Raw genomic sequence first — 17,735 nt, 5'->3', positions numbered from 1 at the left:
CCTCCCAGCCCTCGTCCCCAACCTCTCTCCTCCCAACCTCTCTCCCCCAACCCACCAACCCACACTGTCCAATACGGCACCCACTCACAAATGCCTGGTTCCACGGAGATCGTGTCAACAATGCACCGAAGGATGAACAGGAAAATAATTACAATGTTTTTATTGATAAGAAACGCAATTTACAACCTAGCATCCAATTGGCATGGTCCATTATTTATTTATTTTACTGGTCAGTTATTATATCTTGATTTATAAAGATTTATCTCTTGGTGTTGATATACATTGTTGAAATTAGTCTAAGTGTATTAATTTACAATAAAATGATCTGTTTGTTTTCCTTCTGTAGATATTGAAACACGGCGTCTATGTTGCTGTACGTGTTGCGGGGCATCCATGTCAGTGTTAGGCAAGTCAGTCGTCCAATAAAGGAAGAGCTGCTGCACCACGTTGGCGTCAGCTGAAACCAGAGATAATTAAACATCTTAAAGGATAAACAGAACATTTTGTTTCCTGAAGTCATCTGCTAAACAACGCCTTCAAACCCTCCTAACACACTTACATGTGCTCAACCTGTGCGCGCATGATTCTCGCCTCCACACAAAGAAAATTGTTGCCATAAATATATTCAACGGTTTTCTGATAAAATCCAATAAGTACATACCTCAAATTTTATTAATGGACGAAGCAGTGTTATTCACGCCAGGGAGGCAGCTGTAGCACTGTCCTTCAGAAAGGATCATCCGCTTCCCGGAATATTTGACCTCACCGTACAGCGCCCAGCTAAAAGGGAAACATTATACATTAAAGTCTCCGATAATTGTGAGTTTAAAAAATCCGCGAAATAAAGCAATGCTTGTCTGGATTATGTCCCTCTTGTAAATGCCTCAATTGTTGAAACAACTGAATTATGAAGTTGAAATTTAAAAATGATAAATGTAAAAGTTCTTAAAGTCGGTGCATATCCGAACCAATTAAACACCTATACACTTGCAATTTGCAAAGAAAAGGTGTATGGGTCTTTCGAAAAAATAAACATCACAATTATATTTCAGATGAGTGCATAAGTACTTACTCTCCCTCGTGGACAATGGCGGATGACACAGAGTTGTCGAAAGCTCCCAAACTGGCCATGTCATGCGTGACTGTCAAACATCTACACCTAAAGCATTCCTTCTCGTACAGGGTCACCTTGGCGGAGGGGCACCAGTTTGCCTGCAAAATGATTGTGAATAATACCAAGCATGTGACGTTTCTGTGTACAGATTGATGCACTTCACGTAAACTATGTATTGACGATGAAATCAAATAAATAAAAAGTAGTTACATTCCGCTTTTAACAATACGAGAGTGCGATGCCAGAAATGGATTTCACATCTTCAGAATCGAACCCTGGAGCACTTGAACCACTTAGCTACCCTGCCACCCTAAAGACATTATGATGAAGGGACCGCAACTATCTGTGGAGATTAGGCAGTCGTCTGAGCCAGTGTAAGAACCTTTAACGTGCAGCTTAACCTGGGGTTCATTTTTACGTATGTGTCAAATATAGAGGTGATGTTTCAAACAAACAAAAGATCAGAACGTTACTGATGTTAAGTGAAAGAACCTGTTTGACCATGGATAGAAGGCATAATCCCTAAACCAAAATATAACAATTAGATAGCAATCACAATAAAACTCTAAATATGATTAGGTTCCTTTTGTAGAATAATTGTTCTATTCTATTCAAACACACATCCACATACCATATTTCCTGCTGCTGTTTGGGCTTTTAAACCTGAAAAAGATGTGTATAAATCACAATAACAAATTTACAAGAACTGTCGTTGCGAATGACACTGAAATACAATTTTACATACATAATCAGCTCGAGGTGGGGATTCGAACCCGTGATCATGGTTAATGGTAAGTCTATGTGATACAACGCGGACCAAGTTCATACAAGAGAAAGGAATATAGAAAAGATAAATTTTACCTGGTCTTGGTGATGACAGTTTCTGTGTGGATTCCAGGGATGGAGTGGCGATCTTGGGTGTTTGGGGTCTTTTATAGCAGCAGATGTCCGTTCACCACGCAACCCTGTCCTTGAAAACGTCGTCTCTGATTAGATAGATATAGTTATCCAATCACAAATATCTGGCTTAAAACATAAGAAGCGTCTCAGTCGAACCCGTACATGAGTTGGAGGGTGCAGTCAAGTGTCAGACCTGTGGAGACCTGTACTGACATTTCAATATCTGGCAGGGGTTAGGGAGAGACACACAGCAAATTCATCAAACATAGCAGAAAATCTTAATTGTTTTCAGTAATAGAAAACTAACTTGTGGGGTTGGTATCATTTATATCATACAGACAACTCTCCTACATGGTCCTGTACATGGTCAATTTCTGTTCAGGTTATGGGTTCATCAAAAGCGTTTAGCCGTGGCATCAGACACCACAGATGTTTACATCGTGTACCTACACAATACACTGAGGATATGGAATACAATTCCTTATTACATGAAGAAACGTTTCACTGGGCCTAAAAGGATGGTATATGGGGTGTTATCTCCTTGACGTGTAGATAAATAATCGTCAACAGTAATTTGGTAAAAACATGAACCCCCACAGTCTGCACCTTGTGGGGTACATGGCAGATGCCCGGATCCTGTTTTTTACGCATGTAACACGTGGAGTTGGTGAAAATGTCCCCATTCTTCTCAGATGGCAGGTTGTCAGTCTTATCAGAACGATATCATTGTCTGTTATAGGTAAACACTCTCCCGAGCAACTGGGGCTTGAAACGAATATCGTGGGGGCTGTAGGATAGCCTAGTGGTTAAAGCGTTTGCTCGTCACATAGAAGACACGGGTTCGATTCCCCACATTGTGAACTCATGTTTGGTGTCCCCCGCCGTGATATTGCAAGAATATTGCAAAAAGCGGCGTAAAACCACACTCACTCACACTCTTATCGTATTTTCGGGGAACCAACTAGAAACGTATTGAGCTTTACCATGTGACCACTAAGTATTGGCTTATTAAACATACAAAACCTAAACTGCTTTATATAGTCTAAACAAAAGAGGTTATCCGTCCATGTTTGATTGTGGCGGAAACGACAAATACAACAGGTTGTCTTTCAGCGACTATTTTCAGCCAAGTGATGTTTTATATTTCAAACAAATCCAAATTAAAAGAGTACACATGTACTTTCTTTTTGTTACACTCAAGAAAGAAAAAGTACAGATTTTATTGATGATTTCATTGGAAACGCGATTAAATGATGTGAACCATTACGGCAGTCAACTAGTAGAATTCAAGATACCAACATAGCACTGAAGGTTATTGAAGTGGTTATGGACAGAGGTATAGTTAACTGACTATAGACAAAAGTATAGTTAACTGACTATAGACAGAGGTATACTTAACCTCACTATAGACAGAGGTATAGTTAACTTGACTATAGACAGAGGTATAATTAACTGACTATAGACAGAGGTATAGTTAACTGACTATAGACAGAGGTATAGTTAACTGACTATAGAGAGAGGTATAGATAACCTGACTATAGAAAGAGGTATAGTTAACCTGACTATAGACATATGTATAGTTAACTGAGTATAGACAGAGGTATACTTAACTGACTATAGACAGAGGTATAGTTAACCTGCCTATAGACATAGGTATAATTAACCTGACTATAGACAGAGGTATAGTTAACTGACTATAGACAGAGGTATAGTTAACTGACTATAGACAGAGGAATAGTTAACTGACTACAGACAGAGGTATAGTTAACCTGACTATAGCCAGAGGTATAGTTAACTGACTATAGACAGAGATGTAGTTAAGTGACTATAGACAGAAGTATAGTTAACTGACTATAGACAGAGGTATAGTTAACTGACTATAGACAGAAGAATAGTTAACTGACTACAGACAGAGGTATAGTTAACCTGACTATAGCCAGAGGTATAGTTAACTGACTATAGACAGAGGTATAGTTAACTGACTATAGACAGAGGTATAGTTAAGCTGGCTATAGACAGAGGTATAGTTAACTGACTATAGACAGAGGTATAGTTAAGTGACTATAGACAGAAGTATAGTTAACTGACTATAGACAGAAGAATAGTTAACTGACTACAGACAGAGGTATAGTTAACCTGACTATAGCCAGAGGTATAGTTAACTGACTATAGACAGAGGTATAGTTAACTGACTATAGACAGAGGTATAGTTAACCTGGCTATAGACAGAGGTATAGTTAACTGACTATAGACAGAGGTATAGTTAACTGACTATAAACAGAGGTATAGTTAACTGACTATAGACAGAGGTATAGTTAAGTGACTATAGACAGAGGTATAGTTAACTGACTATAGACAGAGGTATAGTTAACCTGGCTATAGACAGAGGTATAGTTAACTGACTATAGACAGAGGTATAGTTAACCTGGCTATAGACAGAGGTATAGTTAACTGACTATAGACAGAGGTATAGTTAACGGACTATAGAGAGAGGTATAGATAACCTAACTATAGAAAGAGGTATAGTTATCCTGGCTATAGACAGAGGTATAGTTAACTCACTTTAGACAAATGTATAGTTAACTGAGTATAGACAGAGGTATAGTTAACTGACTATAGACAGAGGTATAATTAACCTGACTATAGACATAGGTATAGTTAACTGACTATAGCCAGAGGTATAGTTAACTGACTATAGACAGAGGAATAGTTAACTGACTACAGACAGAGGTATAGTTAACCTGACTATAGCCAGAGGTATAGTTAACTGACTATAGACAGAGGTATAGTTAAGTGACTATAGACAGAAGTATAGTTAACTGACTGTAGCCAGAAGAATACTTAACTGACTACAGACAGAGGTATAGTTAACCTGACTATAGCCAGAGGTATAGTTAACTGACTATAGACAGAGGTATAGTTAACTGACTATAGACAGAGGTATAGTTAACCTGGCTATAGACAGAGGTATAGTTAACTGACTATAGACAGAGGTATAGTTAACTGACTATAAACAGAGGTATAGTTAACTGACTATAGACAGAGGTATAGTTAAGTGACTATAGACAGAGGTATAGTTAACTGACTATAGACAGAGGTATAGTTAACCTGGCTATAGACAGAGGTTTAGTTAACTGACTATAGACAGAGGTATAGTTAACCTGGCTATAGACAGAGGTATAGTTAACTGACTATAGACAGAGGTATAGTTATGTGACTATAGACAGAAGTATAGTTAACTGACTATAGACAGAAGAATAGTTAACTGACTACAGACAGAGGTATAGTTAACTTGACTATAGACAGAGGTATAGTTAACTGACTATAGACAGAGGTATAGTTAACTGACTATAGACAGAGGTATAGTTAAGTGACTATAGACAGAAGTATAGTTAACTGACTATAGCCAGAAGAATAGTTAACTGACTACAGACAGAGGTATAGTTAACTGACTATAGACAGAGGTATAGTTAACCTGGCTATAGACAGAGGTATAGTTAACTGACTATAGACAGAGGTATAGTTAACTGACTATAGAGAGAGGTATAGATAACCTAACTATAGAAAGAGGTATAGTTAACCTGGCTATAGACAGAGGTATAGTTAACTCACTTTAGACATATGTATAGTTATCTGAGTATAGACAGAGGTATAGTTAACTGACTATAGACAGAGGTATAGTTAACCTGGCTATAGACAGAGGTATAGTTAACTGACTATAGACAGAGGTATAGTTAACTGACTATAAACAGAGGTATAGTTAACTGACTATAGCCAGAGGTATAGTTAACTGACTATAGACAGAGGTATAGTTAACTGACTATAGACAGAGGTATAGTTAACCTGGCTATAGACAGAGGTATAGTTAACTGACTATAGACAGAGGTATAGTTAACCTGGCTATAGACAGAGGTATAGTTAACTGACTATAGCCAGAGGTATAGTTAACTGACTATAGAGAGAGGTATAGATAACCTAACTATAGAAAGAGGTATAGTTAACCTGGCTATAGACAGAGGTATAGTTAACTCACTTTAGACATATGTATAGTTAACTGAGTATAGACAGAGGTATAGTTAACTGACTATAGACAGAGGTATAGTTAACCTGCCTATAGACAGAGGTATAATTAACCTGACTATAGACATAGGTATAGTTAACTGACTATAGACAGAGGAATAGTTAACTGACTACAGACAGAGGTATAGTTAACTGACTATAGACAGAGGTATAGTTAAGTGACTATAGACAGAAGTATAGTTAACTGACTATAGCCAGAAGAATAGTTAACTGACTACAGACAGAGGTATAGTTAACCTGACTATAGCCAGAGGTATAGTTAACTGACTATAGACAGAGGTATAGTTAACTGACTATAGACAGAGGTATAGTTAACCTGGCTATAGACAGAGGTATAGTTAACTGACTATAGACAGAGGTATAGTTAACTGACTATAAACAGAGGTATTGTTAACTGACTATAGCCATAGGTATAGTTAAGTGACTATAGACAGAGGTATAGTTAACTGACTATAGACAGAGGTATAGTTAACCTGGCTACAGACAGAGGTATAGTTAACTGACTATAGACAGAGGTATAGTTAACCTGGCTATAGACAGAGGTATAGTTAACTGACTATAGACAGAGGTATAGTTACGTGACTATAGACAGAAGTATAGTTAACTGACTATAGACAGAAGAATAGTTAACTGACTACAGACAGAGGTATAGTTAACCTGACTATAGACAGAAGTATAGATCACCTTGCTACCTATTGATAGCAAAACTGACTGAAGTATGGTTAAACTGGCTATAGATTAAAATATAGTAAAACTGGCTATAGACTGACGTATAGCTAAACTTGTTTTTGACTGAAGTATAGTTAAACTGGCTATAGATTAAAATATAGTAAAACTGGCTATAGACTGACGTATAGCTAAACTTGTTATTGACTGAAGTATAGTTAAACTGGCTATAGATTAAAATATAGTAAAACTGGCTATAGACTGACGTATAGCTAAACTTGTTATTGACTGAAGTATAGTTAAACTGGCTATAGATTAAAATATAGTAAAACTGGCTATAGACTGACGTGACGTAGCTAAACTTGTTATTGACTGAAGTATAGTTAAACTGGCTATAGATTAAAATATATAGTAAAACTGGCTATAGACTGACGTATAGCTAAACTTGTTATTGACTGAAGTATAGTTAAACTGGCTATAGATTAAAATATAGTAAAACTGGCTATAGACTGACGTATAGCTAAACTTGTTATTGACTGAAGTATAGTTAAACTGGCTATAGTATAGCTAAACTTGTTATTGACTGAAGTATTTAAACTGGCTATAGATATAGACTGACGAATAGCTAAACTTGTTATTGACTTAGACTGGCTATAGATATAGTAAAACTGGCTACAGACTGACGAATAGCTAAACTTGTTATTGACTGAAGTATAGTTAAACTGGCTATAGATTAAAATATAGTAAAACTGGCTATAGACTGACGTATAGCTAAACTTGTTATTGACTGAAGTATAGTTAAACTGGCTATAGATTAAAATATAGTAAAACTGGCTATAGACTGACGTATAGCTAAACTTGCTATTGACTGAAGTATAGTTAAACTGGCTATAGATTAAAATATAGTAAAACTGGCTATAGACTGACGTATAGCTAAACTTGTTATTGACTGAAGTATAGTTAAACTGGCTATAGATTAAAATATAGTAAAACTGGCTATAGACTGACGTATAGCTAAACTTGTTATTGACTGAAGTATAGTTAAACTGGCTATAGATTAAAATATAGTTAACCTGGCTATAGACAGAGGTATAGTGTACCTGGCTATAGACATAGGTATAGTTAACTGACTATAGACAGAGGTATAGTTAACCTGGCTACAGATTTAAGTATAACAAAACTGGCTACAGACTGAAGTATAGTTAGACTGGCTATAGACAGAATTAAAGTTAAACTGGCTTTAGAGTGAAGTATAGATAAACTGGCTGACTGAAGTATAGTTAAACTGGCTACGGATTAAAGTATAGTTAAACTGGCTGACTGAAGTATAGTTAAACAGGCTACTGACTTAAGTATAGTTAAACAGGCTACATATTGGGAGCTAAAGCATTCGACGGTGAATGATTGTACATGCAGACCCTAGCTTCTACATAATAAGTCCCTAAAAGTAAATGTTATGAATCTAATATCCGCAATCTGACGTGGTCGAGCCCGTAGAGCATGCACCGGGTAGTTTGTTGGGGGGTTCGCAAGGTCGGGACAAGATACTAGATCCGGTCTTTCAATTTATTGAAATAATAATATCTTTGCAAATGTCATCACTCAAATACCCTCTCTAATTGTTTTCTAAAATACTAATATGTAATTGTACATGAAATCTGAAAAGCATATACATGTATTAAGCATATATGCTGTGTGCAAACTATCCCTTCAAACATGTATATTTACAGCCTTTATCTTGTCTGCTTATTATTTGGTTAGCGTTCATGAAACATCTGTCAGTACCATATATCAAGTACACACTGTCCTTGTCATTGTGCACATAATTCTGTCAGTAAATTCTGGGTCAAGGACAAATGAGCATTGATTCAACAACAGACTGAGGCGGATCAAGGATCAGGAAATGGGAGTGCTGCAGGTCACGGGGGGAGGGGAGGGGGGGGGTTGTTCAGAGGTCCCAGGTTTATGAACACATTTCAGAGAGTGGGTGTGTCGTGATTGTTAAAACGACACGGATTAATGGATCTTAAAAGATAAATGTCCCACATTTATGTAATAAAGTGATTCTCATTTGTCAAGCTAACATTGACAGTCGAACATGGCCGAAGACATATCATGGCGTCAGCCTTATCAGGTACCCATTCTTACAAACCACCACACTAACATTTCAAATAAGACATATGGACAGGCGTTTCTTTTGGTGTTCAGTAATATAATAGGATGGCGATTCATGTAGTAAATGAAACACTTTCATCAACAGTTCTTCTCAATGTTGTATCATTTATCTTCCCAGTCTTTTTCTATTTACATCATATAGTTTTGGGTCTTTTTTCCCAAGTTCAGCAATTATTATGTCTTCTGTGTTCTTCGTACAATTTGGCTTTACTTACAGGAACATTGAGTTTATTTTTGTGAGGGGACCACAGGCTTACTACACAAGTACATGGTATGATAACATACCTGATGGAAGCGACTTAAATATAAGTCAGGGGAATTACATCACATTTCTGCAAGCAGTTACAAGGCTTTCAAAATTATGCCTGGAAATGTGTTCATCTGAGTTTCGTCCCTAGAACTATATATACTCTGAAAAAGTAGAAACTCAAAAGGGGCTTTATGCATGATATTAAAACATCAACAGATCATAATAAACTGTTCAAATCTGGCACAGGTCACTGTCACTGACCGAGGTTCACCATGGCACACATGAAACAATCGAATATTAAGGTGGAGGTAATCTGTTCTAAATATCTTGTCTGAGATTCCAGAACTGTCGCCCCATGGAACCAGTCAGAATACGAATTGTGGCCCTGGGAATATTCACAGACTGTTCCTGCTGTGCCAGCTATTAGATGTCCAGTGCCTGCTGGCGACACAGTCGCAGACGTTGATCAAGAGCATCCCATGAATGTCCTTAGGGGTTTAGATCTGGTGACTTTGCGAGCCATGGCAGTACTAGGATACTGCCACTGAAAGACATAGGATACTGTGGTTCCTCAAAAAGGTCGTCGTCAGTGTTGAAGTGTGTCGGGTTGAAATATGACGTTTACCTGTTGCAAAATGGGAAAGACGTGAGGCCGTAAAATTGATCTGTGTAACATGGTGATTTAAAATTGCCCTGGACGTGGCAGTTCTACTCCGGTATTGGAGATGGTGGCCAACATCGTTACGCCTCCTCTATCAAAATACTGTAACACCGCTGGCACTCTTCAAACAACACGAGGTGTACAACAATCTGCCTAGCCCGTCACAGTTTTGACAGGTTTGACATCTCTGACAAATGTCGGCAATTCTCATGGATGTAATCTGCCTAGCCGGTCATATTTTTGACGATCTTGACCAATCTCTGACAAGTGTCCACTTCAAATAGTGTTAAACCTGTGCACTTCCCATGTGCTGTTTGGAGCATAATTTTCCCCATGACTCGTCACGAAACCAAACACGTCTACGTTGCTGTTGTGACCATACTATGTGTCCTTGACCACCTCGAACTGGTCGTGTCTTTCAAATACCCGCGGCGCGTAGACGAACCCTCACTGTCTGCGCTGAACCTACCCAATCCTGGTGTTGCTGTAGCTGTAGAGGTGGCCGTAGTGAGTCTCTAACGCAAGTGATGAACCTGTCTTCCACTGCAGTTTTGACACGTGATCTGCTTGACCAACGTGTTGACCCCCGCGTTTAGTAAAGGTCCCATCGTCTTGTAATGGTCCTCGCGATCCGTGGAAAAACTTGGTCCATGTTGGTGTGTTTGGCCGCCATACTCCCACATTGCTGCGTTTTTGCGTTTCCACCTCTTTTTCAGAATAGTTTGATCGTACTCTATTCCACCCGCACACATCTCTCCCGGTTCAAGCCATAACCTCTTCACTAACCTTCTCTCACAACCCTTCTCCCTAATTAACCCTCTCACTAACGTTCTTTCACCTTCTACAACCCTTCTCTCCTAAACAACCTTCTCTCCCTTTACAACCTCATAACCTCTCTCTTTTCATGCTAACCTCTTTCCTCATGATTAACCTTCTCCCACTAACCTCTCCTCAAAACCTTCTATAGAACCTCTCTCCCTACAACCTTTCTCATTTCACAACCTTTCCTCCTCCGGCCTCCTCTCCTCCGTCCTCAGCTCTCCCTTCTTCCTCCTCCTCTCCTCCTCCTTCTCACTCTACTCACCCACTCTCTCCACTCCTTCCTTCCCCCTTCCAACCCTCCTCTCCAACCCTCCTCCTTCAGAACTTTCTCTCCAAACCAACCTCCTCCCCCACCCTCCTCCCTCCTCTCCTTTCCTCTCCATCACTGGCCTCTGTCCATCCTCTCCTCTCCCTCTCCCCTCACAACCCTCTCTCCTCCTAACCCCTCTCCCCATCAACCCTCTCTCTCCTCACAACCCTCTTTCCTCACAATTCTCACCTCTCCTCTCCTCACAACCCTCTCTCCCTCACAACCCTCTCCTCACAACCTCCTCACTTCTCAATCCTCTCTCCCCACAAACCCTCTCTCATCCCGACCCTCTCTCCCCCAACCTTCTCACCTCCCAATCCTCTCTCCCCACCAACCCTCTCTCCTCACAACCCTCTCTCCTCACAACCAACTCTCCCCCAACCCTCTCTCATCCCGACCCGTGAAGATCCGGGTTAGAATGTACCTTCAGTAACCCATGCTTGTCGTAAGAGGCGACTAACGGGATCGGGTGGTCAGGCTAGCTGACTTGGTTGACATGTCATCGGTTCCCAATTGCGCAGATCGATGCTCATGTTGTTGATCACTGGATTGTCTGGTACACACTCGATTATTTGCAGACCGCCACCATATAGCTGGAATATTGCTGAGTGCGGCGTAAAACTAAACTCACTCACTCACTCTCTCAACCCACGCTGTCCAATACGGTCTCAACACGGCACTCACTCACAAATGCCTGGTTCCACGGAGATCGTGTCAACAATGCACCGAAGGATGAACAGGAAAATAATTACAATGTGTTTATTGATAAGAAACGCAATTTACAACCTAGCATCTAATTGGCATGGTCCATTTTTTATTTATTTTACTGGTCAGTCATTATATTTTCATTTATAAAGATTTCTCTCTTTTTGACGATATACATTTTTGAAATTACTCCAAGTGTATTATTTTACAACAAAATAGTTTTACTATACTTCTGTCTATAGCCACTTTAACTATACTTCAGTCTATAGCCAGTTTTACTATACTTCTGTTTATAGCCACTTTAACTATACTTCAATCTATAGCCAGTTTTACTATACTTCTGTCTATAGCCACTTTAACTATACTTCAGTCTATAGCCAGTTTTACTATACTTCTGTCTATAGCCACTTTAACTATACTTCAGTCTATAGCCAGTTTTACTATACTTCTGTCTATATCCACTTTAACTATACTTCAGTCAGCCAGTCTAACTATACTTCAGTTTGTAGCCAGTTTAACTATACTTCAGTCTATAGCCAGTTTACCTATACTTCAGTATTTGTAGTTTTTCTTTCCTCAATATTATAAATAGAAAGTGCATGCATACTTTGTAATTTGGATTTGATTGAAATATAAAAAAACACTTGACTGAAAATTGTCTCTGAAACCTCACCTGTTGTATTTGTCGTTTCCGTCACAATCAAACATGGACGGATAACCTCTTTTGTTTAGACTATATAAAGCAGTTTAGGTTTTATATGTTTAAGTAGCCAATACTTAGTGGTCACAGGGTAAAGCACAATACGTTTCTAGTTGGTTCCCCGAAAATACGATATGGAGTGTGAGTGAGTGTGGTTTTACGCCGCCTTTCGCAATATTCTTGCAATATCACGGCGGGGGACACCAAACATGAGTTCACAATGTGGGGAATCGAACCCGGGTCTTCTACGTGACGAGCAAACGCTTTAACCACTAGGCTACCCCACAGCCCCCACGACATGAATGAATTTTCATTTCAAGCCCCAGTTGCTTAGGAGAGTTTTTACAGCCAATGAATTCGTCCTAATATGTAAATCGTTACATACGTAAAAAAAACGACCAGGGCATCTGCCGTGCACCCCACAAGGTACAGACTGTGGGGGTTTCAATGTTTTTACCAAATTACAGTTGACCTTTATTTATCTACACGTCAAGAAGATAACACCCCATATGCCACCCTTTTAGGCCCCATTGAAACGTTTCTTCATGTAATAAGGAATGGTATTCCATATCCTCGGCGTGTTGTGTAGGTACACGATGTAAACGTCTGGTGTCTGATGCCACGGTTAAACGCATTTGATGAACCCATATCCTGAACAGAATTGACCATGTACAGAACCATGTAGGAGAGTTGTCTGTATGATATAAATGATACCAAACCGACAAGTTATTTTTCTTTTACTGAAAACAATTCAGATTTCCTGCTATGTTTGATCGGGGATAATCTACAACGTTATATAGTCTCCCTGGTTTGATGAATTTGCTGTGTGTCTCTCCCTAACCCCTGCCAGACATTGAAATGTCAGTACAGGTCTCCACAGGTCTAACACTTGACTGCCCCCTCCCACTCATGTCCGGGTTCGACTGAGACGGATCATATGGCTTAACCCAGATATTTGTGATTGGATAACTATATCTATCTAATCAGAGACGACGTTTTCAAGGACAGGGTTGCGTGGTTCACGGACATCTGCTGCTATAAAAAGACCCCAAACACCCAAGATCGCCACTCCATCCCTGGAACACACACAGACTGTCATCACAAAGACCAGGTAAAACTAATCTTTTCTATATTCCTTCCTCTTGTATGAACTTGGTCCGATAGTCTTGGAGACACGGTTGTCCCTGACGTCAAAGGCGGCCTTGTATCACATAGACTTGCCAATAACAATGTTTACCGGTTCGAATCCCCACATCGAGCTGATTATGTATGTGTCAGCATGCAATATGTAGTCATGGGTTTCATCCAAATCATAAAAGTGGTGGTTATGTACGCTGGGCATATTCATGGCAGAATTGTGTTTATTGTGGGATAATTCACGTAAATCTTGAAATGGAGTATTTAGTGGCTGTCTTCTATTATGGTGTGTCGTGCATGTGGGCTTATTTACGGCAAAATATTCATAATCTGTGATACTGAATGCATCGAAATACCAGCCTCAGCTTATGGAATATACATAATTCCGTTCCTACTTAAGAATTTAGCAACTTTTTATTAACATTTCTTAATTACCATGGCGTTATGTAATAAATACAGCCAGTGGTTAACAGAGGATAAACATCCCTTTCCTCTGGTTTATTTGAAATGTTATAAGCGGCATTTCGGCCTCTGTGACCAAGCTGACAATGCGAGATTACGAAACACGAGGTTTAGGCAAATGTCCCTCACAATAGGGAATAGCTTTGACCATCTTATGCAAGTTAACAGAAGATCACTCCAACCAGTTCTATGACACATACGCCTGTATAAATGTCCGTGTTCCAAATATTTTAATTGTACGTGGCTTTACATCGTGTGCTTACTCTTCTTTACGTTGCCTCCATAAACAACAATACACGGGCCTTGAGTCTTAATTGTAGATACACTGCTCAGTCTGTATTGTAGAACTTTACGAGGGGACATTAAACTAAAACAAGCGAAAATTCTTTTCCCAAACCAGAAGAATATGTGCTGAACACTTGCATCGTGTGTCACACACACAGTCTTTTAATGCATAAATTTAATCAATTCTTTTTGTGCCAATATAACATGAAACGTCAAACGTGTAAATTTCAACAATGAACTGTAATGCATGACGTTTGGGCTGACTATTGTCAAATAGCACAAATATAAAATAGTATTTCAGTGTCATTCGCAACGACAGTTCTTGTAAATTTGTTATTGTGATTCATACACATCTTTTTCAGGTTTAAAAGCCCAAACAGCAGCAGGAAATATGGTATGTGGATGTGTTTTTGAATAGAATAGAACAAATATTCTACAAAAGGAACCTAATCATATTTAGAGTTTAATTGTGATTGCTATCTAATTGTTATATTTTGGTTTAGGGCTGACACTTTCTATCTGTGGTCAGCTTCTATTACTTGACATCGGTAAGGTTCTGATCTTTTGTTCGTTTGAAACATCACCTCTATATTTGACACATGCGTAAAAAAGAACCCCAGGTTAAGCTGCACGTTAAAAACAGTCCCTTCGTCGTAATGTCTTTAGGTCGGTTGGGTAGCTAAGTGGTACAAGTGTTCCAGGGTTCGATTCTTAAGATGTGAAATCCATTTCTGGCATCGCACTCTCGTATTGTTAAAAGCGGAATATAACTACTTTTTATTTATTTGATTTCATCGTCAATACATAGTTTACGTGAAATGTATCAATCTGTACACAGAAACGTCACATGCTTGGTATTATTCACAATCATTTTGCAGGCAAACTGGTGCCCCTCCGCCAAGGTGATCCTGTTCGAGAAGGAATGCTTTGGAGGTAGATATTTGACAGTCTCGCAGGACATGGACTGTTTGGGAGCCTTCGACAACTCTGTGTCATCCGCCATTGTCCAGGAGGGAGAGTAAGTACTTATGCACTCATCTGAAATATAATTGTGATGTTTATTTTTTCAAAAGACCCAGGCACCTTTTCTTTGCAAATTGCAATTGTATAGGTGTTTAATGGGATCGGATATGCACCGGCTTTGAGAATTTTGACATTTATCATTTTTAAATTTCAACTTCATAATTTCAGTTGTTTCAACAATTGAGGCATTTACAAGAGGGACATAATACAGACAAGCATTGCTTTATTTCGCGGGTTTTCTAAACTCACAATTATCGGAGATTTTAATGTATAATGTTTCCCTTTTAGCTGGGCGCTGTACAGTGAGGTCAAATGTTCCGGGAAGCGGATGATCCTTTCTGAAGGACAGAGCTACAGCAGCCTCCCTAGCATGAATAACACTGCTTCATCCATTTGTAAAATTTGAGGTATGTACTTATTGGATTTTATCAGAAAACTGTTGAATATATTTATGGCAACACTCTTCTTTGTGTGGAGGCGAGAGTCATACGCAAAATCTAACCTGGGTGGCTTTGATAAGAGATATAGCAACACAAGTCGATGAACTAAAAAACCCTGACTCTTGCTGAGGTCTTCTACTTTTATCCACCAGGGTTGATACAGATTGAGGAGCGAAAGAAGCTAAACATGTCAGTTGATTTAAACATGTTTGATTTTCAAAAGGGAGATACACTGGCGCCTGGTGTGCACTCTAGAATGGCAACACTCTTCTTCTACAATACACGGTTTCATGTGTTTTTAGAATCTAGTTCGGTTACTCCTTGGTTGCAATTTTCTACGCGCACAGGTTGAGCACATAGTTTACATGTCAGTGTGTTAGGCGTGTTTGAAGGAGTTGTTTTACTGATGACTTCAGGAAACAAAATGTTGTTTATCCTTTAAGATGTTTAATTATCTCTAGTTTCAGCTGACGCCAACATGGTGTAGCAGCTCCTCCTTAGGTGGACGACTGACTTGCCTCACACTGACATGGATGCCCCGCAACACGTACAGCAACATAGACGCCGTGTTTCAATATCTACAGAAGGAAAACAAACAGATCATTTTATTGTAAATTAATACACTTAGAGTAATTTCAACAATGTACATCTTTAAGAAGAGAGAAATATTTATAAATGAAGATATAATAACTGACCAGTAAAATTAATAAATAACGGACTATGCCAATTAGATGCTAAGTTGTAAAATTGCTTTTCTTATCAATAAAGACATTGAAATATATTTCCCTGTTCATCTTTCGGTGTGTTCTTTACACGAGTTTCGTGGAACCGAGCATTTGTGAGTGGGTGGCGTGTTGAGGCCGTATTGGACAGCGTGGGTTGAGAGAGTGAGTGAGTTTAGTTTTACGGCTTACTCAGCAATATTCCCGCTTCATGGCGGTGGTTTGTAAATACTCGAGTCTGGACCAGACAATCCAGTGATCAACAGCATGAACATCGATCTGCGCAATTGGGAACCGATGACATGTGTCAACCAAATCAGCGAGCCTGACCACCCGATCCCGTTAGTCGCCTCTTACGACAAGCATGGGTTACTGAAGGTACATTCTAACCCGGATCTTCACGGGACGGGATGAGAGAGGGTTGGGGGAAGAGAGTGTAGGGGGAGAGTGGGTTGGAGGGGAGAGAGGTTGGGAGGTGAGAAGGTTGGGAGGAGAGAGTCACATACGTCCTTTCACACGTTTGTGTGATGAAACGCATGCCAGCAATATCACATGGGCTTCACACTTTGAACCATGACAAATGCTGGCAATCGAACCCGGTCTAACATCACACCAGTAGACCACCTTAATATTCAATGCATAAGGTATATTGTCTGTTGCAAAATCCCGCACGCTGCTTTTAAAAATAAAACCGGAAAAGTGAAAAAAAATGGAAATAGTTTCGCTGAAATTCGCTGAATAGCAAATATGAATTTCTCATGTCGGGAGTGATTACACTACAGACCCAAAAATAACCGAAAACGTCGGGGAAATAGAGAATACTACACGAGGTCTCATTACATACGAATTATACAAAACGAGTGTCCTTCCTATGGTATCTGACCGAGCGAAAGCGAGGTCAGATAACATAGGAAGGTCACGAGTTTCGTATAGTTCGTATGTAATGAGACCGAGTGTGGTATTTTATTTATAACCCACGTCTTGCATGCATTAAATTGACAAAATAGCGTATTTTTGTTAATATTTTGGTTTCAAACCGAAACCGGTTTCATAAAGAGGTTGCGGAAGAGTTTTGTACTGTAGTACAATATTTGCATGACGTCACTGTAATGACGTCACTGCCTTGGTAACCGACGTCACGATGCATGTCAGTTGTCATCGCCTCGTACAGCCTCCTACAGTAAACTACTCCGTAGCACCCCGTTTCTTGGTTTGCAGTTGCCTCGTTCGGCTAACATCACTGGTGGAAACATTGCGTTTACGTTTTTCGACGGATATAATGT

At 39.4% G+C, this 17,735-nt stretch overlaps 2 long non-coding RNA genes across 2 annotated transcripts; one reads left to right on the top strand and one right to left on the bottom strand.

Moving 5' to 3' along the window:
• Nucleotides 1-341: 341 nt before the first annotated feature.
• Nucleotides 342-2,134, bottom strand: LOC124274655. Its single transcript, XR_006897994.1, has 5 exons — nucleotides 1,976-2,134; nucleotides 1,746-1,777; nucleotides 1,073-1,212; nucleotides 662-780; nucleotides 342-457 (listed from the first exon to the last, which is right to left on the bottom strand). It is a non-coding gene; the product is annotated as an uncharacterized LOC124274655 (long non-coding RNA).
• An 11,232-nt stretch (nucleotides 2,135-13,366) lies between these two features.
• On the top strand, nucleotides 13,367-16,313 carry LOC124274654. Its single transcript, XR_006897993.1, has 5 exons — nucleotides 13,367-13,494; nucleotides 14,630-14,661; nucleotides 15,146-15,285; nucleotides 15,579-15,697; nucleotides 16,192-16,313. It is a non-coding gene; the product is annotated as an uncharacterized LOC124274654 (long non-coding RNA).
• The last annotated feature ends 1,422 nt before the right edge of the window (nucleotides 16,314-17,735 follow it).

Source organism: Haliotis rubra, unplaced genomic scaffold, assembly GCF_003918875.1.
Source record: "Haliotis rubra isolate DU_JTF1 unplaced genomic scaffold, ASM391887v1 Scf193, whole genome shotgun sequence".
In the NCBI taxonomy this organism is placed as follows: domain Eukaryota; kingdom Metazoa; phylum Mollusca; class Gastropoda; order Lepetellida; family Haliotidae; genus Haliotis; species Haliotis rubra.
Note: the sequence above shows the minus strand (reverse complement) of the source record. Positions and strands in the feature narration are given on the sequence as shown.